The sequence below is a fragment of the Chiloscyllium plagiosum genome, chromosome 12 (assembly GCF_004010195.1).
Source record: "Chiloscyllium plagiosum isolate BGI_BamShark_2017 chromosome 12, ASM401019v2, whole genome shotgun sequence".
Lineage (NCBI taxonomy): Eukaryota > Metazoa > Chordata > Chondrichthyes > Orectolobiformes > Hemiscylliidae > Chiloscyllium > Chiloscyllium plagiosum.
In genome coordinates this window covers 72952558-72975321 of record NC_057721.1, presented here as the reverse complement: position 1 = coordinate 72975321, position 22764 = coordinate 72952558, and the positions used below count along the sequence as shown (strand labels likewise).

Genomic DNA, 22764 nt, shown 5'->3' with positions numbered 1-22764 from the left:
AAAATGAGGCCATTCAGCCTACTGAGACTGTTCTGCCATTCAATAGACACAATGGCTGATTTGACAATCCTCAACCCTGCCTTTTTTCCCATGATACTTGAGTCCCTTGCAGAGATCTGTCTATCTTAGAACTACTTCTGAATTCCCCTAAAGTGGACATGTATTTTTCAGGTCTACCCTATCTTATACTGCCATAATCTTTAAGACATAAGATCACTCCCTAGTCTTCTTTCTAAAGCAGAATCCCAGTCTGTTCAACCCTTTATGATGGTGGTAACTTCGCTATTTTGATCTCATCCTAGTAAATCATTTTTTGCATCTTCTTCAGTGCTTCAATCTTTATTTTTGTACTATTGAGGCCAGAGCTATTTCCAATGCTTCAAAAATGGCCAAATCAATGTTCTGTGCAAACTGAACATAATTGTGTTCTGGAAACAACTTCATTGGATGTCTTACAAGTCGTCAGGGAGTAGTCCAGGTCATTTACCACTGACTGCCTGTATTTGGGATTAGTACCCAGTTGGAGCAGTGCCATGCAGTTATGAAATCTCCCCTCACTATCAGGAACTGGGAGCTGAGATATGTAGAATACTTCCAAAACTCAACAATGATGCCCATTTTTATCAGGAATGTGCAGAGTTTCTGCCTGTGAAGCAGGATGAGGGTTACTCACCATGTATCTGTGCAAATCTTCTGTTTATTCAGCAGGGTATGAGTTCCTGTGTGATCACACATGCAGTAGTTTGCTTAGCAGCATGAGGGTTACTCACTGTGCAACTGTATGGATTTGTTTAGTTAACAGGGTAAGAATTACTGTGTAATCACAAATGTACTTGCTTGTTCAGCAGGCTGAAAGTTACTCACTGTGCAATGCTTTGCATTTCTGTTTATTCATCAGAATGAATGTTATTTGCCGTGTGGATGTAAATCTTTCAATTTCTCCGTACAACACTGGTTACAATGTTAGTCCCAGCATTTGTTGCGTAAGTGGATAATTTCATTATTATTTCGAACACTGCTAAACTTGGGAAAATCTTGTATAATAGTGATTCGCTGTAGAGTATTGCGTAAGAAATGTGTTACTGTAATATAGCTGCACTTAATAATGACAGAGAGATGCAACTGAGCATCACAGCTTTTTCTGCAGTTGGATATTTCTTAACATTGGCATCGTTTAAATAGAATGTGGGAAGAACTGAAGTACAAAACAAACCAATTACTTAAACTTACGTAACTTTTGACTCAAAGTCTTGAACAATAAGAGCTAAAACTTTGCCTCAAATACTAGAGCTTAGCCCCCTGTCAGATGTATTCAGTGAGTAACGAAGCCAAAATGAGCAGAAAGATCCATTTGTGGTTTGTGTTATCAGCTGTTCTCAGCTGGAGGGAAAGTAGAAGAGGGGGCATTTAGGGTATCACAAAAGAAATAGAGAAATCAGTGAAGGCTCTCAGTTCCTCCTGGAAAATATGAACATACAAATTAGCAGCAGACAATCAGCCTCTGAGTGTTCTCTGCAATTCAATAAAATCATGCCTTTTTGATTGTGGCCTCATTGCACTCTCCAATCTATCCTGACACCTCTAAACACCTTTGTTAGTCAAGAATCTATCTCCCTCACCCTTAAAATAAATTTAATGGGGTAGCATGGTGGCTACCACTGTTGCCTCGTATCACCACGGCCCTAGGTTCAATTCCACCCTTGGGTGACTCTCTCTGTTGAGTTTGCACATTCTCCCTATGTGTGCATGGATTTGCTCCGGTTTCCTAATGCCTTCCAAAGATGTGCAGGTTAGGTGGATTGGCCATGCGACATTGCCCATTGCTTTGAGGGATGTGCAGGCTACGTGGCATAGGAAGTGCAGGATTTTAGGGTTGGAGGGATGGGGTTCTCTTTGGAGGGTTGGTGTGGTCTTGAGGGGCCAAATGGCCTGCTTCCACACTGTAGGGATTCTTTGATCCCTCCTCCATTGTTCACTGGGGAAGAGAACTCCATAGGGTCTCACAACTTTGAAAGGAAGACACTTTCCTCATCTTTTCCTTAAATTGAGAACCCTTATTTTTAAACTGTGTCCCCTAGTTGCATTTTCTAGTTGGTTATTGAACTTTCTTAAACCTGATCTCCACTGCACCCTTTTCTTAGCCTGGTGACATAGGTAGTTGGGCACTCATAAACACACTGACCATTTGGCATCGTAACAACCCATGGAACAGGACTTCGAAAAAGAGGTTAAAAGATGGAATGACAATGTAGAAAGCAGAAGCTTTGGCAGGTTTACAATGAAAAGCATAAATCTTCCAAAATTAAAAACATTAAAAGTTATCTGGAGAAAGCAGTGAAAGAGCACAGCTGTTTTAGACTACTACTTTAGACAGTGCAGGCATATTAACCCAATAGCTTTTGCTCTGTGCTGCTTAGTTCAATGATTCATTGCTGCTGTGAAGATTCAATATCTTCCGGACTGAAAGGTTGAGTGTTCTGTCAATGAAAGGAGACATTCAGTTTGTGTGGATGCTCATACTGTAATTGTAAATCTGTCAATTGGATTCAGATGTTTCTAGCTCAATGGGGAAAGAGCAAGGACTGGTTCTTATTCCATGGAATAAAATGGAGCAAATTTCAGTGACAGAACATATGGGAAGAACAATATCATTAGAAGTTGAGCCCTCACAGAAAAGAATAAGAGTCAGTCAGACTTGAGAATGTTCAATTGGAAGAGTTAAACTAACTTGCGAGTTAGGATCTGGCCCAAGTTGTTTGGAATCAAAGACAGTGGGCCACCCTCTAAGAGGAGCTGGTTTTCATACCAACTAGAAATGGATCCACCACATTGCTAATATATGCAAGCCTGAATCTTTCTTCAGAATTACCTGCCCATCTCTAATTGCTCTCAAGCAGGTGGTGGTGAGCTGCCAACAGTGCTGGTGGGAAGGGAGGTCCAGGATTTTGTCCCAGCAGCAGTGATGGTGCTTGACGGATAATGCTGGCCAGGACATTAGGAGGTCACACTTGCTTTTGAAAGTAATGCTCTTTTGAGAGAAGGCTACATGTGAAAGGCTAGTACCTCCAAAAGTGACACACTCCTTCAATACTGTACTGAGGCTGTCAGCCTGGAATATCTAACTGAGTCTCTCAGACAAGCCTATTCTAAATCAAAGGTGACAGTGCTACGTAGTGAACCGCAGCAGTCAGAGAACCGATTGTAGATGGAACTAGGAATGCTGACAGTGGGCAAGAATGCATAAAGGAGTTTGCCTGTGACAACCTTTCCTCTCTTGAAACACCTGAGACTTTGCTTGATGGACCACTCTGGCTGTCTGATCTCTGCTAGTAATTTCACAATATTTCCTTATACAATGGTTAAATGGTTTTGTATGCTTTGTAATTTCAGCTACTGAAAACTTCAGGGGGTTGAATGGTTAACACTTTTATTGACCTGTAGTAAAGACTTTATTTATGCTAGTGGAAACCTATCAATGAATTGCTTTTTAAAAATTGCCACTATAGAATTCATGCCTTGCATACAGTGTTAGTGGGTGAATGAGTTATAAATGCACCAGAAGGAGACCATTCAGCCCATTGTGGCGACACTGGTTCTTCAAATGAGTCTCATTGCCTAATGCCAATCTCCTACTTTCTCCTCATATCCTTGCATATTATTTCTATTCAAATAGTCATCCAATACTCTCTTGAATGAATGTCTCAAATGAAAATGCTTCCATCACACTTCCAGGCAGTGTATTCCTTACCATCACTAGTCACTGCATGAAAAAGGTTTTCTTATAACTCATTTGCTCCTTTTGCAATCACTTTAAATCTACGCTCTCTTGTTTTTGTTTTGTTACAACCTGGGACAGTTTGGCTTTATCCACGCTATTTTCCCTGCTCATGGTTTTGAAAATCTCTTTGAAGTCCTCTCATAGCCTTCTGCTTTCCAAAGAGAATAATCCCAAAGTCTTTAATCTATCCTCATAACTTCCACCTTGTAAATCAGTTCTCTAACGTGTTCACAACCTTTCAATAGTGCAGTGCCTGGAACTTTACACAATGCTCCAGCTCAGATCCAGCAAGTGTCTTCTACAGATTCAACATCACCTCTTGTACCCAAAGCTGAGAACACGCCGTTTCTTTTTTTTACTGCCCTCTCTACCTTCAATAAACTGATTCGGAGATGCCGGTGTTGGACTGGGATGTACAAAGTTAAAAATCATACAACATCGGGTTATAGTCCAACAGGTTTAATTGGAAGCACTAGCTTTCAGAGTGACGCTCCTTCATCATGTGGTTGTGTCCTGGTGTTGTGTGATTTTTAACTTCAATAGTCTGTGCATCTATACACCCAGGTTCCTCTGTCCCTGCACCCCTTTTAACTTGTCTAGGCTATTTTATATTGTCTTTCAGTATTCTCCCCAGAAAAATGCATCACCTCGCATTTCTCTGCATTGATCCTCACCTGCTACCTATCCTTCCACTTCACCAATTTATCTATGACTTTTGCAGTACTACTCACAGTTTACAATTCTTCCAAGTTTCATGTCATCTGCAAACTTTGAAATTGTCCCCTGCATACAAAAATCTAAATCATTAATATATATCAGGAAAAGCATGGGTCTAAATACTATAAAACTTCCTCCAGCTTGAAACTTACACAGTTACTGCTGTACTCTGTTTCCTCTCACTTGGCCAATTTTAAATCTACTTTGCTACTGACCCTTTGATTCCATGGCTTGTAATTTTCCTCACAAGTTGCTGTTGTTTTATAAACATATATATATATATATATATAGTAAAAGCTTAGTCAAAGAAAGGGATCAGGATTCTGGAACAAAACATCATCTTTTGGACACAGACATTTTGATTGGAGTAATAAATACATATTTCCAATCTGTTTTTACTAGAGGTTATGCTGTTGCTAATGCCAAAGCAAAGGCTCAGGTAGTTGAAAAGTTCATCAGGATAAAAACAGATAATGAGGAAGTGTTTAAAAAGTTGGCAGTGCCCAAAGTGAAACAAGGACATCCAGTTGGAATGGGTTGCATCCTAATTTGTTGAGGAGTTTAATAGTGACTCTGGCCACTGTCACCTAATCTTCTATAATCGTAGAAGCTGTGTCAGAGGATTATAAATATTTAAAGTCAGGAATAGTTGGTGAACCCATCTTTGTTGGAGAAGCCTTCAGGGAATGAGAAACCAAAGCAGGATTAATTGTTATTTGTAAATAAAGAGGGTACTTGTGTCACCATAGTCTTACCAGATCATAGGCTGCTCGCGTATTAGGGAGAGATAACTGATGGCGATTTAACCCGAGGGCCACTATATGTCAGGTGAGGGGAGAGATTGAGAAGGAGAGCGCTTCATTGTAACCTCAGCCAGTGCAGGAATTGAACCAACACTGTCTGCACCACACTGCTTTGCAAACCAGCTGTCCAGCCAACTCCACTAAACCGACACCCAAAAAGGTCAACAAAGAATTTCTACTGAAGTGCCTCCATTGATCTGAGGGCATGTGTGCCATCAGCTAACTTCCCTGCTCTCAGTGAAATGCCAGGGGTGATGGGCAGGAGATGGGGACACCAAATTCTTGTCATATGACCCAGCTTTATTTCTTGCCAAGCATACTGCCTAGACTCCCTCTCACTTGAGCCTGGAAAGTGGATCAATGGCCAAGTGAGAGCGAATATCTTCCTCTGGGAGAGCGATAGATTTTGAATTTCTCAGCAATTGTTGACTTTTAAGCATGCTTGAAGAATTTACTTGCAAGAGGGGCAAGATTTATTTGAACATGGTTTCCTGACTTATTTTTTGCAGGATGAAATATATGTCAGGTATTTTTCTGGAAGTAAGTATCTCAAGGTACTTCAGTTTAGTCAATTCATGTTCAAAATATGGAACCAAAAATTGACTCAAAACAGCGTTATAGCAATTAACTTCAAAAATGAATCTTAAAAATAATTTGACAACATTAAAAAGCGACCTGTATTTTTCCAAACAAATGGCATATTTAATTGCATATTTCAATCTATGTATTGATTGTGATTCATGATCTTAGGAGTTAAATATGAAGCTCCTTGGATGCTGCCTTGACAGAAATTATACTGTTTAAGTTAAATATTTTATTTAAATTCAGTTCAACTCAATAAACTGTTTGTCAGCGTGGTGCTGGAAAAGCACAGCAGGTCAGGCAGCATCCGAGGAGCAGGAGAATCGACATTTTGGTATAATCCCTTCATCAGGAAAGAGGTTTGTGGCCAGACCCCCTCAAAACATTTTAAGAAAGTAGCCCAGTCCCTAACTTTGCTCGTTATTTTAAGCAGGTGTATGATGGATATTCCAGGAGTGATGCATCTGGTCAAACCACTTAGTTTTAAACAAAACAGAATTTATTTACAAGATTACCAAATGAAACACAACCAAAAGAGAACAGAATACAGAATACCTTAATCTATCCGAAAACCCAACAGATTATCCCAACTTAATGATGCTGTTCCCAATGCTTGCAACAATCCCCATAAACACCACTTGGCCCAGAAGGTAAAATCAAACACAGGGTCTTACAGGAGAGAAGTCAGAGAAAGAGGACTAGCATAGACTTGCTTCTTTGAGTCCAACAGCTTCAAAACTACATGACCGCTTTCAGTGAGTAGCCAGACTGCCAAAAGCCATAACAAATCAGAGAAAAGCTGAACTGGGAGAACTGGCCACTCCTTTTTCATTGTGCAAGTGTTTTTTCAAAAATTTGAAAGCCTGTTGTCTGAGGCAGTATCTATTAGATATTATCAAATTGGCCCTAAAACCCTTCAACTCAGACTTTTTGGAATCTGTGTCTTTTATGACCACTCTGAGAAAAAGCCAAGGACAACATAACCTTGTTAAAAGAGCAGTCCTCATCACAGTTAGCAGGAGTTCATCTCTATTCTCTAAATAACCTTTTTGGATGTCAAGGCAACTCAGGACTAAGTCCCATTTATTGTAAGAGCTTGGGATGCATTTGGTGAATAGTTCAAAGTATGGTCAAGTTGCCCCTTTTCTAGCATCAGCTTTGTTCATTTGTTCCTGTGTGACACTTGGACTCAATGTGGAAAATGGAGGAACTAATTTTTAGTGAGTAGGTTTGTCAATTTGTTAAAGTTCTGTTGCTTTTTGGATGGATGGTCTATTACAGTATAAGAACCTCAGCTGAGAGCGAAATTGTAAAAGAGTGTACCAGTCTATTGATGTAAAATACCTAGTGTTTACTGCTCACACTCAGATATTCCTGACATCTCAGTGAACATATGCAGTTGCACATACTGATATTGCTCACCTCATGAATTTAACAGATTCAGCACAGAAACTGGAAATATCACCAAAGCAGTGTGTAGAATTGAAATGAAAAGGGGATTGAAAGGAAAAGCTGAAGACAGCTGAAGGATGTCAAACAATTCTACCAAAGAAAATATAATGCTGGCGCTGCGAGGCAGCAGTGCTAACCACTGTGCCACCGTGCCGCCCACCAGATATTCCTGACATCTCAGTGAACATATGCAGTTGCACATACTGATATTGCTCACCTCATGAATTTAACTCAGATATGAAAAGGGGATTGAAAGGAAAAGCTGAAGACAGCTGAAGGATGTCAAACAATTCTACCAAAGAAAATATAATGCAAAATAAATACAGAAGTCAAAATGGAAATATATCAAACTTGCTATATGAAGAGAAACCAGGGTCATCAATCAGTATGGAGTTTGATGAAGGGAATATTTGATGAATGGAAATCCCTAGAAATTCATGGAAGTGCATTTTTATTTTTCATTCCTGGGTTGTGAGCCTTGCTGTCTGGGCCAGCATTTATTTCCCAATCACAATTGTCCTTGAGAAGATGTTTTGAGCTACCTTCTTGAATTGCTGCAGTCCATGGTCCAACTGCAGGACAGCTGGGAAGGAAGTTCCAGAGGTTTGACTTAGCAACAGTGAGGGAACGGTGATATTCTTCCAGGTCAAGATGGTGAATGGTTTGATTGGGAACTTGCAGGTTGGGGTTCCCATGTGTCCACTGCCTTTAAACTTCTAGGTGGTAGAGATTGTGAGTTTGGAAGGTGCACAGCAATATAATTTACCAGTCATATTACAGAATAGCATTTACTGCTCTGCTAAGTTCATTTTAGTTGAATTGAGTTGTAATTGGGGTCTTGTATATGATATTCACACATGAAACATGCGTCTTGTACATCAAATCAGTTCATCACAAAGTTAAGAATTTTACATACAAGCAAGTCCTGAGATGAAAGGGTTCCATTCTGGAGTCTGTTTGCCAGTCAATTTGTAGGCAAGTTGTAACATAAATAGAAGGGAACTGTTTGTAAGTACAAGAAACATTTGTATGTCAGGTCTTTGACATTACATTCCAGTATGGGGTCATGTTCGTAAGTGTTCGTAAGTCAGATATCTTGTAAATTGCGGAGCCCTGTATACTGAATATAGGTGAGAAAAGGGCTCACTGACAGACAATTGTGTACGTGCATTATTAGACGCATATAGGTTGATACATGAACAGGCGAGGAGTAGAGGGATACAGACCACGTGCAGGCAGATGGGAGTAGTTTAGAATGGTATCATAGTCGGCACAGCCATGGTGACCTGGACGGCCTGTTCCTGTATTGGACTGTTCTATGTTCCATTGAAAGTCGTTCCATTTGGCATTATTATTTTTGACTCAATGACATATATAGACATTTTATAATAAGATATCAAACAAACAAGTAATACTATAAAATTTTAAGCGTACTAATGAAACAGCCACTGGATATTAAGAATGCTTCTGGAATAGGTTTCATGTCTGATCTTGGATCTTACTCCATCCCACAGATTCTTAAGTGAAGGGATCGAATCACAGAATTGTTCTGGCTCAGAGAAAGGCCATTTGGTCTGTTGTGTCTGTACTGGCTCTTCAGTGAGCATTTACTTGCCTTTGCCCCACACCTTTGCACAACGTTTGAATTGAAATACTTAAAAGTCACACAATACCAGGTAATAGTCCAACAGGTTTATTTGGAAGCACTAGAGTTTGGAGCACCACTCCTTCAACCATCTGATGAAGGAGCAGCGCTCCGAAAGCTAGTGCTTCCAATTAAACCTGTTGGACTATTACCTGGTATTGTGTTAATAGTCCAACAGGTTTATTTGGAAGCACTAGAGTTTGGAGCACGACTCCTTCAACCATCCTAATATTCAGGCCATTCCTGAAGAAGGGCCTGTGCCCGAAACCTCGAATCTCCTGTTCCCTGGATGCTGCCTGACCTGCTGTGCTGTTCCAGCAATAAAGTTTCAGCTTTGATCTCCAGCATCTGCAGACCTCACTTTCTCCTTCAACCATCTGATGAAGGAGCAGCGCTCCGAAAGCTAGTGCTTCCAATTAAACCTGTTGGACTATTACCTGGTGTTGCGTGATTTTTAACTTTGTACTGTCAGGATAGGTCTATCTTTTCTAACAATAGGTGCCATCTCAGCTCAGACAATGCCCTAAGGTGTGAGGTCAGTCTGTGCCCCAAAATTGAGTTAGACTGGTTCTATTTCTAAAGTGGGATTTACAGAGTTTTACATGGATTAATGCAGTTTTTGAGCAAAATAAACTGTAATTCTGCAAAAACAAATTCACCTCATAAGCTTATATGTGTGTGCATGTAGGAGAGACAGAGTGAGTGTGTGTATGTGAGTGTGTGCATGTGGGTGTGAGTGCATGTGATAAAGTGTGTATATATGTCTGTGTGTAAACTTGGTTAAATGCGTGTGTGAGTTTGATGGTGTATATGCCTGTGAGAGGGTGCGTGCATGTGTGTGTGTGTGGGAGAGAGAGAGGAAGAGAGAGAAAGAGATAGTATACTGCAGTGGGTCACCTGTAGTGTGATATGAATCCAAGGTCCCGGTTGAGGCCATCCCCATGGGTACTGAATTTGGCTATCAGCCTTTGCTCGGCCATTCTGCGTTATTGCTTGTCCCAAAGTCTGCCTTGGAGGTTGGACACCTGAAGGTCGGAGGCCGAATGTCACGGACCGCTGAAGTGTTCCCGGACTGGGAGGGAACATCACTGTCTGGTGATTGTTGTGCGGCGTCCATTTATCTGTTGTCGTAGCATCTGCTCGGTCTCACCAATGTACCATGCCTTGGGGCATCATTGCCTGCAGCATATGAGATAGAAAACATTGGCTGAGTCACATGAGTGCTCGTCACGTACATGGTGGGTGGTGTCCCCACGTATAATGGTGGCATCCGTGTCAACACTCTGCAGCGTCTGCCGTGACATGGTTGTACGGTGTTGTGGTTGATGTTGTCCTGAAGGTTGGACAGTTTGCTGTATAATCTGTTTAAGGTTTGGTAGTTGCTTAAAGGTGAGAAGTGGATGTGTGGGGAATGTCTTGGTGAGGTGCTCATCCTCATCGATAACGTGTTGCAGGCTGCGAAGAACATGGCATAGTTGGTCGGCTTCCAGGAAGTCTGTTGCAGCTCGTGTCTGTCTCCTGAGGAGGTCATTACGATTTCTCACTGTGGCACGTTGGAACTGGTGGTCGATGAGTTGGGAATCGTACCCTGTTCTTATGAGGGCATCCTCAAATTGAAATCGTCATCCCCTCTTAATTGCCTCAAATGATTCTGCCTCTACCAGACCTCCAGGTGATCTACAAATGAACTATTCCTTGTGTGAAAATGTTCTTTCTCACATCACATATACTTTTGCAAATCCCTTTAAATCTGGACTCTCTTGGTCTTCAACCAGAACCAAGAGACTGACTCACAAATGCACTTGTGTGACTGTATGCTCCATTGTAACTCACAATCCACGTTGTACCTTTACAATCTGATCAAGGCTGTTTTGTAAAGACTTCCCTCTTTTGTTCAGTAGATCGATTTTATTCAGCTACACTAAAGCCGTTGAAACTTGGTCTCCACATCAATCTTTCATTTCAGTGCGTACGAGGACTAAGTGAAAGATTTGGGCTGTTAGCCTGTGAAGAAGGTAGCTGAGATGTGTCTTAAGCAGGTAAAAGAATGAAAGAAATAGCCGCAAAAAACTATTATAAATTAAATTGTAGGGAGGGAAAAATAAAATTGGGCCCAGCGATAAATTTACCAACACTGTTCACTCACAGATCAATGATTGGATTGAACAAACACTCTGGAAATATTTAAATGAGAGTTTGATATGATAATTGTAGCCATCTACAGTGTCATAATAACTGGATGAATTAATATGAGCTGTCTGAGGATGTTCCTTAGGAGATATCTTGAGATAAGCAGGTTGTGGCCAAAGGCTAAATGTCAGCCTTAATAACTCAGCTGATTTCACCTCAAACACATTACTGCAAATATACTAACTGGAGCAATTCTGTGGGATGCTAGCAGGCAGGGTTTAAGAAGGGAGATAGGAGAATGGTTAAGTATTCTGAGTTTCAGACTGAAATACACTTTTCTCTCCTCTCTCTCCGCTTTCCCTTGTTCTGTCCTTGCGATTCAGTGTACGTGAGTTTTGTCAGGATCAGTGTGACAATTTCATTCTTGGCTCTACTGTGGCTCATCATCTGCAGTTTCTTTTCAAAGTGTTTACAGTAGTTGCATGGCTTTTCACATACAATTAGAGGTCCTCATTTGGGGTTACAATGGTGCCTGTGTCGTGTTTGTCCATCCCACAAGCAGCGATAGCACTCTTGCTTCTGTGTCATTGGGTTAAGTGTTCAAGTCCCACTCTCAAGGCTTGAGTACATAATCTAGATTGACACTTCAGAGCAGTACTGTCTTCTAAAAGAGTTATTAATCTGATGCCTCTCAGATGGTCATAAAAGATTTCCGGGCACTATTTCAAAGACGAGCAAGAGAGTACTGTATGATGTTCTCGTCAATCAAAATCCCATCAATTAAAATCATGAAAACAGACTATCTGGTCATAATTTCATGCTGTTTGTGGAAACTTGAATTGACTGCTCTGTTTACTATGTCACAACAGTAACAACACTGAAAGCTTTTTCATTGACTGTAAAGTGCTTTGTGATGACTTGAGGTTGGGAAGAGATCAGCACAAATGCACATTCCTTTTTCATATTGTATCAGTGTTATTTCCTTTTCTTTATCAAATGCCAAAATCCACACAGTGCAGTCCAAACAATCATACAGGCAGGAACTGTATGTTGGGGAGACCTGGTAGAGGTTTGCAAAATTATGACAGGCGTGGATAGAATGGATAGTTGGGAGCCTTTTTCCAGAGTAGAAATGTCAATTACTAAGGGACATTGGTTTAAGGTAAAGCAGGGTAAGTTTAAAGGACATATAAAAAGCAAGTTTTTTTACACAAAAGGTAGCAAGTGCCTGGAATGTTCTGCTAGCAGAGATAGTGGAGGCAGTAGTGGAGGCAGATACAATAGGCATTTTGACAGATGCATGAATAGGTAGGGAATAGAGGGATATGGAGCACATAGAGGCAAAAGATATTTAATTTAGAAAGGCATCATGTGTCAGTACAGGCTTTGTATGCAGAAGGGCCTGTCCTGTGCTGTAGTGTTCTTTGTGGCATTGTCACCCCAAAGACTGCAGCCATTTGAATAGAAACTTCACCCTGGTCTTTACAGGACAGTTAAGAATGTGAATTAAGTGTGGCCTTTGACGTTGTGCACACAATTCAAAAATAAAATTAAATTAATACGTTTGCAACAAGAACAGCAGATGCTGGAAATCTGAAGCAAGAACAGAAAGTGCTGGAGAAACTCAGCAGATCTGGCAGTGTCTGTAGAGAGAAAACAGAGTTAGCATTTTGAATCCAGAACTGAAGATAGCTGATGATAATTTGGGGTTGGAGAGGATGGGGTGTTTGAGAATATAGTACATGGAGATGTTGAGAGAGAGAGAGAGAGAAGGCACAGGTAGATAGGATAGTGAAGAAGGCGTTTGGTATGCTTTCCTTTATTGGTCAGAGTATTGAGTACAGGAGCTGGGAGGTCATGTTGCGGCTGTACAGGATGTTGGTTAGGCCACTATTGGATGATTGTGTGCAATTCTGGTCTCTTTCCTATCGGAAGGATGTTGTGAAACTTGAAAGGGTTCAGAAGCTATTTACAAGGATGTTGCCAGGCTGGGAGAATTTGAGCTATAGGGAGAGGCTGTATAGGTTGGGGCTGTTTTCCCTGGAGGGCAAAAGCTGAGGGGTGACCTCATAGAGGTTTATAAAATCATGAGGGGCATGGATAGGATTAATAGTCTTTTCCCTGAGGTGGGGAGTCTAGAACTAGAGGTTTAGGGTGAGAGGGGAAAGATATCATAGAGACCTAAAGGGCAATATTTTTATGTAGAGGGTGGTGCGTGTGTGGAAATAACTGTCAGAGAAAGTGGTGGAGGCTGGTATGGCTACAATATTTAAAAGGCATCTGGATGAGTATATGAATAGGAAGGGTTTGGAGGGAAATGGGCCAAGTGCTGGCAAATGGGACTAGATTGGATTGGGATATTTTGTCAGCATGGACGAGTTGGACCAAAGGGTCTGTTTTTGTGCCGTACATCTCTATGACTCTATGACTCGATGATAGGTAAGTAAAGAGTTGTTTGATGATACTGGATGGCGATAAAGTTGGGTGTCAAGTGTTAATACTGTTTCTCTTTACAGATGTGGCCAGACCTGTTTATGTTAAAAAAAATCCCATTTCTTAAGGCTACGTAAGCCTGATCTGTATTCCATTGTTAAACTTGACTTATTTGCATATACTTCATGATTCTTCAGACCAAAAATTCATTTCAAAGACCTGGTCTGGCATGCCTCAGGTAACATGATGCATTGGACCTCACTTCATAACTTTGCTTTCTTATTTTTAGACTTGTGCCCTTTCTTTTTAGAACCCATCAGCACAGCAAATGATTTATGCCGTTTATTCTCTGCCACTACCCTTTGTAGTCTTGAAACGTTAACGACCTCATCGCAAAATCCTTTTTCCAAAGACAAAATGCTCAACACCCTTCATTTCTCATGGGGTGAGGTCAGCTTCTGTGGGCGGTGTTGGATTCTGAACGCAGCACGGGTGCGAGTGGAATATCTGTCTTCAAAAGGCATGCTACAAGGAGTCAGAATGGTCTCAGACGGTGCACCAGTGCATGAATCTGGAGCAAAAATAACCACACTTCTGCATTCCAATGCCCAAGAATCATGGATCAAAATTACGAGGGATTATAGTTGGTGACATGGAATTTTTGAAGAATAAAATTGCAGTGAGTCTTTATATCATCTTGCTGGAACAGTTGACCTGATCTGTGCAGCTGGTATTTGCAGAGCTTCCTGCCCTGCTACTGGAAGCTTCAAAGTGGCTTCTTTCACTCAATACGTGACTTCAATCACTTTCCTGTATCTTAAGTGCTCTGCATCGAATCTCAGTCCAGTTGAGTCAACCTCACATCAGCAACTCACTATCTCGATTAGGCCAGCAAGATTGGAGCTGTGTACGTAGTTTCACTGATGAAATTTGCCAGTTCTCTTGGTGACTCTGTTGGTTAAGACAGTATTGTTACTCAGCTGTGCAGAATATGGCTGGTGCAATACTTTGGTCTGAGGTCATTGCTGCCTGTTCATTGTTTGTGTATCAGTGGAAATGCTATATTCAACCTCACTTAACTGGAGAATAGAAAAGAGAAACAGGAATCAGTTATTTCTATTCCTACCAGGCAAAAATCTTTTTCTGAACTTATGTGTTTGTGTGGTGTGTGAGAGAGAGTATGTGTGAATAGTGTATGAGTGTGTGTATATGTCTGTGTCTGAATATGCGTGTGTTTGCGTCTGTGTGCGTGTATGAATGTGTATGTATATGTGTGCGTGTGTGTGTGTATAGGTGTGTCAGTGCCAGTGTGATTGTGACTGTGAGTGTGTGTGACTGTGAGAGAGAGAGAGTGTTTACGTGTGTATGCATTACAATGGAGTAGTATCACCCTCCCACTCAATTTGGATTCAATTCTGTTACCATTCACCATCCAGGTTCACATATGGTCATATGGGAGGTTTGCTGGAAAATGGCTGAATATTTTCAGTGCCTTTGGGAAAACTAGGGAATAAACTAAAATGGGTGATGAGGCAATGACCTTGTTGTCATAACTGGCAACTCATGCTGTCTACCTATACTTGTTTCAAATGCTTCTTGTTATGGACCAGATCAGACCAGAACCTCTCACAATATATTAAGGTGGTAATCTCGACACTACTTGTTCTTATTTTAAACGTAAATGTAAAGTTTCGTGTTCCAAATGCAATGTAACTGGTCAAACTACTTGACGTTCAGCAAAACACAATTTCTTGAAACTCAAGTTAAAATAAAACCAAAGAAAAAGGAATTTAGAGTAAATTAACTCTACTGGAAAACTTAACAGGATAATAGATACAGTGACTATTACTTATTAACTGCTCCAGTATAGTGCCATCCCATAAACACAACCCTTGGCAAAAAAAAGGACAATTCAGATATAGATTCCCAGATCTCCCATCCAGGAGGAAAGAAAACATCAAGAGAAAATTCAAAGACATTCATGGAAGCTTCCACATCTGTTGAGACTCCAATACCTTTTGATGCTACTCAAAAAACCTGATCTGTGAGAGTGGGGCACATCCATTCGGGTTGCATTCAAACAAACCCAAGGCCTCCCAAGCTATATACACAAGTTGTCTTCAGTAGCCTGCTCATCACCTTCCTTCAACCTCTCTCTTAAAGAAATCAGGACAAAATAACCCTTTAAAGTATTGTCACATTCTCTTCCACCAATCCTCCCTTGTCTATATTTGTCTAGAGCCTGTCTAATGATGAGCAGTACAGATGACACCATCCACAGAGTCATTACAGATGAGACACTGTTCTTAGGTATCAAGATTGTTTATTACACGATAACAATAAATACAACTACATTACACATCAGGCATAATTACTAGGACTCTGGGGAACTGTACCAATGTCATCTGCTCCCTGTAAAGTTTAGTGTCAAACTCACTGTCTCCATCTGCAACCTGTGTGTACTATCAGAAGGGATAGAGAAGGGATAACAGGCACGTGAACTCAATTAGAACCATTACCTTATGCAGCAGAGGAAAGGGAAGAATTAGATAAAATTAAGTAAACCTGTTGCATAAATGATCTCAGTGATGAAATGTTTCCATTTGCAGTTCAGACATTTTGTTAAGATTCATGTCACCCGGTTCACCATGGCCTGGGCAAATGTTTTCACATAGTCTTCACCCCATTAATTGTACAGCCCTTCTTGTGGAGTTGAACAGAAAGAGAGGGTGGAAGTGCGAACCACTACAGGGACCTTCTGATGTTCATGCTATATGCATCAGACTCAAAGCCCAACTGTGCACCACTTCAGACTCTGCAAGGCAGTTAATGGCTCTCACTCTGAGGTACTCAACTGTTACCACTGAGGATGTTGTCCAGAAAGGGAAGGCAGCTTTCTGATTTGCTGGTGATTGAGGGGGTGGAGAGGGAGAGGCCATCCTTCTGTCTTGAAGACGAAAGGAGCCCAGGCCAACAGATCCAGCCAGCCTCGAGTCCGGTATCAGCCCTGGTCAGACAGTGTGCCGGGGGAAATGCAGTGTGCTGCAGTTCAGGCAGATAGTCATTGATCTTCTGCAGGTGAAAATGAGGACTGCAGATGCTGAAGAGTCAGAGTTGATAAAGCTTGGTGCTGGAAATAGCACAGCAGGTCAGACAGCATCTGGGGAGCAGGAGAATCGACATTTCGGGCAAAAGCCTGACTGAAGAAGGGACATGCCCGAAATGTCAACTCCAATGATCTTCTGTAGCCTGTGCAAGGATAAATACAATTATCTTCTCTCTGCTACTTCAGACTCACAGGGCAACCACTCAGTCAGACTGCCACTGCACACATCTCTCATCAAAGCTCATGGATGGTTACGTTTGGTGTTCCTTGTATTGTATCCACTCAAGGCCCTCATCTACCTCATCCTCCCAAACTACTACCATGCCCTGCCTTTTGCATTTTCTACTCACTCAATCGGGCACCTCCCTGCCCTCATTGTTGGAACTGTGCTGCTCTCTCATTAACACCGGAGCTAAATCATACTGGGATGGTGAGACTGACGGGTGAAGGTGGGGCGGTGCGGAAACCTGTTCCGAATGACTGGGGAGTTCAGAACTAGAGATCACAGTTTATATATTTTGGGTGGACCATTTAGGACTGAGATGAGGAAAAATTTATTTACCCAAAGAGTGGTGAGCCTGTGGGGAATGCTCTACCACATAAAGTGATTGAGGCGAAACCGTGGAATGTTTTTGAAGGAATTAGATATTGTTCTTGTGGTTGAAGGGATTAAAGGGCGTGGGGAGAAAGTAGGAACAGAATACTGGGTTGCACAATCAATGATCATATTGAATGGTGGAGCAGGTGTAAAGGGCTGAATGGCTTACTCCTATGGCTCCTATTTTCTATATTTCTATGTTTAATGTGCACAAACTTTTATTTGACAAATTCCCCATTTTCTCTTATGTAGGCACCATTGGCATCCAATGAAACTCTGCTAAGAGGAACCTGTGATGGACACTCTCAGCTCTACCTCTACCTGTGAGGAGGAAGTCACCGAGACCTCAAAGGGTACACCAACAAGGCTTTCCCCTGCCCCATCACGATGTTCGGAGTGCAATGAATCCGATACAAATCTATTTCATCCAGATAGACCAGCTGGTAATGACCGTGGCACCAGAACATGACAAAAGGACACCCATCCCATTCCTTGCTTCAGATTACTCCCCACTAACATCAAGGGATAATTGTAATAATATTGGGAGAGCTGAGTCACAGATGACTCATGCAACAGCCTAATATAGTCATACTCACTGAATCATATGGGCAACTTTTTCACACAGAGGTGGTACGGGTATGGAATGAGCTGCCAGAGGAAGTGGTGGAGGCTGGTACAATTGCAACATTTAAGAGGCATTTTGGATGGGTATATGAATAGGAAGGGTTTGGAGGGATATGGGCTGGGAGCTGGCAAGTGGGACTCTGGTTGGCTGTGGTTATCTGGTTGGCTGGACGGGTTGGACTGAAGGGTCTGTTTCCATGCTGTACATTTCTATGGCTCTATGACTCTATAGCCATTCTCCCTAGACTCCTCCATCATCATTGTGAGTAGGTCTTGGCCCACTGGCAAGCCAGACCCAAAAGATGTGGTGGGACAGTGCAATGTTTGGATGGAGTCAAACTGGGAGTCTTTAACATTGACTCCAGACTCCATGAAGTTTAATGGAATTCCATCAAACAGACAAAGAAACGTCCTGCTGATTGTTATATATTGTGCTCCTTCAGCTGATGATTTAATGGGACAGATTTTCCAAGGGATAGCAATCCCACTCAGAATGCCCCATTGCTCCTTTTCTTTGTTATGGAAGAGCTCAACATCTAACAGGAGATTCCGATCAGGTGGTTAGGGTGCCAAGTAAGAGGAGTAGCAGTGAGCATTCAGGGAAGGGGGTGCCAGTATAGGCAGGGGATATTGCGTCTGATGGGTGGGGTACAGGGGGTGATGGGGAGAATTGGGTCACGGGAGAGTGTGTGGGTCCAGTGATGGGCAGTCATTGAGTTTCAAGACCAGGGAACTATCAGGTTCAGGGATGAGGATTGTGTTAGGTCCTCAAGGGGCAAAGGGGCAATGTTGCATCTCAGGAAAGGAGTGGAGTTTGTCAGGTCCTGAGGTGTGACAGGACTGTAGGTTCAGAAGATGTTCTGAAGAAGGGTCACTGGACCTGAAATATTAACTCTGCTTTCTCTCTACAGATGGTGCCTGAGATTTTCCGGCAATTTCTGATTTTGTTTCCGATTTCCAGCGTCCAGATTTCTTTGGTTTTCTGTTGGATCAGAGTCAAGGAGATATAAAGGTTTGGGGTAAATGTAGTTATAGAGTCATAGAGTCATACAGCACGGAAGCAGACCCTTCGGTCCAACCAGTCCATGTCGACTTAATTCCCAAACTAAACCAGTCCCATCTGCCTGCGCTTAGCCCATATCCCTCCAAGCATTTCCTATTATGAATTTATCCATATGTATTTAAAACATTGTAACTGTATCCGCATCCATCACTTCCTCTGGAAGTTCATTCCACACATGAACCACTCTCTGTGCAGAAATTTGCCCCTGTGTCTTTTTAAAATCTTTCTCCTCTGACATTGAAAATATGCCCACTTGTTTTGAAATCCCCGCCTTAGGGAAAACACACCTTCAATTCACCTTATCGATATCCTTCATGATTTTGTAAACCTCTATAAAGTCACTCATCAACCTCCCACACTCCAGTGAAAAAGTCCCATCCTATCTAACCTCTCCTTATAATTCAAACCTTCTATTCCCAGCAACATCCTGGTAAATTATAGTTGGGGGGGTGTGTGGGGTGAATGTGGACTCAGTGTAATAGTTACCTAGGTGTTTGACTACGTTTTTAATTGTCTATCTTTCCTCGATAATGACTTACCTAACTGCTGTGGAATTCTTGAAATTATTTGGACATTTTCAGAGGGTTTCAAACAGAGGGGTGTTACTTATTGCAATCTTCAGTTACCGTGGCAATTCCTTCAGAGAGTATTATGTTGTGGATTCCACAGTGTCTCAATGCACAACTCCCATCTCTGCTTCAGAAATAACTTGTTTGTTGCAATGGGACCATGGTATCGGTGAGGGAACCAAAATGGTGGAAGAACCTACTGGATCTTGTCCTCACTCATCTACCTTTCTTCGAGGCATCCCCCCATGACAGTATTGGTTGGTGAAACCACCACACATTCATTATGGTGACAAAGCCCCATCTTTACACGAAGGAACATTGTGTGTGTTGCACTACCACGTAGCTACATGGGAGAGTTTCATAACATGGGGTGGCACGGTGGCTCAGTGGTTAGCACTGCTGCCTCACAGTACCAGGGTCCCAGGTTCGATTCCAGCTTCGAGTGACTGTCTGTGTGGAGTTTGCACATTCTCCCTGTGTCTGTGTGGGTTGCCTTCGGCCATTCCGGTTTCGTCCCACAGTCCAAAGATGTGCAAGTCAGGTGAATTGCCCATGCTAAATTGCCCATAGTGTTAGGTGCATTAGTCAGAGGGGAATGGGACTGGGTGGGTTACTCTTCGGAGGGTCGGTGTGGACTGGTTGGGCCGAAGGGCCTGTTTCCACACTGTAGGGAATCTAATCTAATTTAAAACAGATCTTGCAGCTCAAAACCCATGTTTAAGGTGCTGTGAGCCACCAGCATCACGTTAGACTTACACTAATTAATTCTCCATCTTCTCTTATGGCAGAAAACCACCCATCCTGATGGGTGCTGAAGACCTGTCAGAAGCAGGACCAGATCAATCTTTTGAAGTTACAGCACGGGACTGTACACATAACAAACAATGCAAGAAGCATGCAATATCCAGGGTTATGACATTTCGCAAGCAACAGATCAGATTAAAGCTCTATACTGTTATCGCAACCACTTGTGAATAATGGTTGGCCACGAAACATCGATAGGAAGGAAGAGTCTCCATGAGTGTCTCCATCTCAATGGTGGCAGAGCCTGGGCACACAATTGTTAAAGAAATGCTGTATCTTTAAATGTCAATACATTTCAGCTTTCTCCTGAGGAGTCCAACATTACAGATGACAGTCTTCAGCCAAACTGATTCACTGCACGTGATAGCTACAAATGTTCAACATCTCATCTAAATATTGCACTGTAATGGCAACCAAGACGATGCTCCAAAGTCTCACGGTGGAGTGCGGGTACTGATGTTTGACCTTCTGTCCAGAGATTTATCACTCAGCCACTTGCTGATGAAAGGGTGGGGGGAGGGGGGGGGGTGGAATGATCAGCCTGTGACAAAGACTAGACCCACCCATTTCTAGCATTCTGAACCATGGACACAGGGTTACCAGGATTATTTCCCCTAGTAGCTTAGGTTTAGTTGAAATCAGTTTGGAAACTCATATTGTAATGTACTTCAAAATCAACTGTGTAATGTGCATGTAATGGTGCCAAGGAAGAAATTATTTTTATTGTTATTCACCCGAACCACCCCGAAACCAGGCCTTGTTATCACACAGTCTGCTATTATGCACCATCTATTATAAGACATAAACAATCCCCATTCACTGCTATTCACGCTCCCAGCCAGACTGTTATCCACTGTCCAACTATCTTCTCTGTCTTTGGGCACTATTCCCATCTATCGTTCACTCCTTACCCTATCTTCTGCATATAAATCAACACTTTCCAAGCTACCATCAGTTCTGACAAGGGTCACTTGAACTGCTTTGTCTCCACAGATGCTGCTGGTCCTGCTGAGTTTTTCCAGTTAACTCTGTTTTTGTCTCTGATTTATAGCATCTGCCGTTCTTTAGGTTTTTAAAATGAAGAAGTTTACTTTCAGATAAAGCTGGAGTCACATGAAGTCTCAAATCATATGCGGGTCATGATTGTTGATTATTAGTTTAAAAAGAAAATCACATTCTGGTCATTTCTGGATTTCTAATTTGGACCTGACAGATAAAAGTAATCTTTATCTGTCCAATTGCCTTAATTTTTCTTTCTTATAATTCTCATCTATTTCATTGATCAATTTTCATTCATTGCAGATCATACTTTCTGAAACAAAGCTGTACAACCTCAATGGAGTTTTGATCATTTGATGATTCCTTCTCGTCAAATTTGCAATGGCTCATAACTGGGCTTTCTCAAAATTAGATTCATGAGTCGACATTGCATCTGTTGTCTGTGCTTCCTGATAGATGTTATAAGATACTTCAGGAAGTTATATGGTTTCTGATTTCTGTATTTCATACTGGGCCTGTACGTAACATCTGGCTTTCTCACAGGTCTCCTACAATTCTGAAATGGCAAAGGTTGTATTTTCACAACTCTGTGGGCGGCAACTGTTTCCTTTCAATAATTCCTTATGTTAGGCATTCCCTGGGCTGAAAGGAATCTGAGGCCAACTAATGAAAGGACAAATCCTCCTACTTTTTAGCCCAATTCCCATATCTCCTGCACATCTTTAATACAGATTGCAACAAACTTCTATGTTGCTTTGGTCTACCACTTGCCAGGCTATCTAGATTGAATGCCACACAAATGTGCAGTGCAGAAGTGCCTCAGGAAGTGTATGAACATTTTGGAAAGACAATGATGCAAAAATGCGCATGTGCAGAATTTTTTCAAATATAGGCATTAGCACATGATTCCGGCTGACTAGGAAATTCTCCTGTTCTTATCACCTGCCTCAGAGATTGAAAGTCAACCTGTTTAATCACATTATGACATAATTGTATAATCACATTATGACACAACTTGTTTTGCCATCATCTTTCATCTCTCAGATGAAAGCTTCTGGCCCAAATGTAGGTATGTTACCACAGCACCAGGAGATGTCCTGTTGCTCACAACATTGAGAAGTTCCTCCAAAAGTTTTACCAGCTTTTGCACCAATGCCCATGTTGCTCAGTGACTGCGAATATTCCATCCTCTGTAACACACCATTTTAAAATAGAACTCCCTAGAAAGGACCTTGAGACAACATTGACAGAGAGGGAGAGAGAGAGAGAAATCTGTCTGAAAGAGATCTTTTGGACATCAGACACAGTTCTGGTGAAAGAGTACCAAGTGCCATAAGCACAGCATAGTGAGAAACAAGAAACCTTTTCTCTTTCTAAAAGCCTCAACAACCCTCAAATATTCAATCACAGAAGCATTGCATTTGCTGAAATCTGATGTCCTTAACATTTGGAAAGTCAAAC

At 41.8% G+C, this 22764-nt stretch overlaps 1 long non-coding RNA gene across 2 annotated transcripts; it reads left to right on the top strand.

The window, feature by feature from the left end:
- Nucleotides 1–919: 919 nt before the first annotated feature.
- LOC122555582 lies at nucleotides 920–20785 on the top strand. 2 transcript variants are annotated; one of them, XR_006313313.1, is made up of 4 exons: nucleotides 920–983; nucleotides 17497–17597; nucleotides 18780–18880; nucleotides 20289–20785. It is a non-coding gene; the product is annotated as an uncharacterized LOC122555582 (long non-coding RNA). The 2 variants fall into 2 exon arrangements; XR_006313312.1 differs by having other exon boundaries at nucleotides 17497–17687.
- The last annotated feature ends 1979 nt before the right edge of the window (nucleotides 20786–22764 follow it).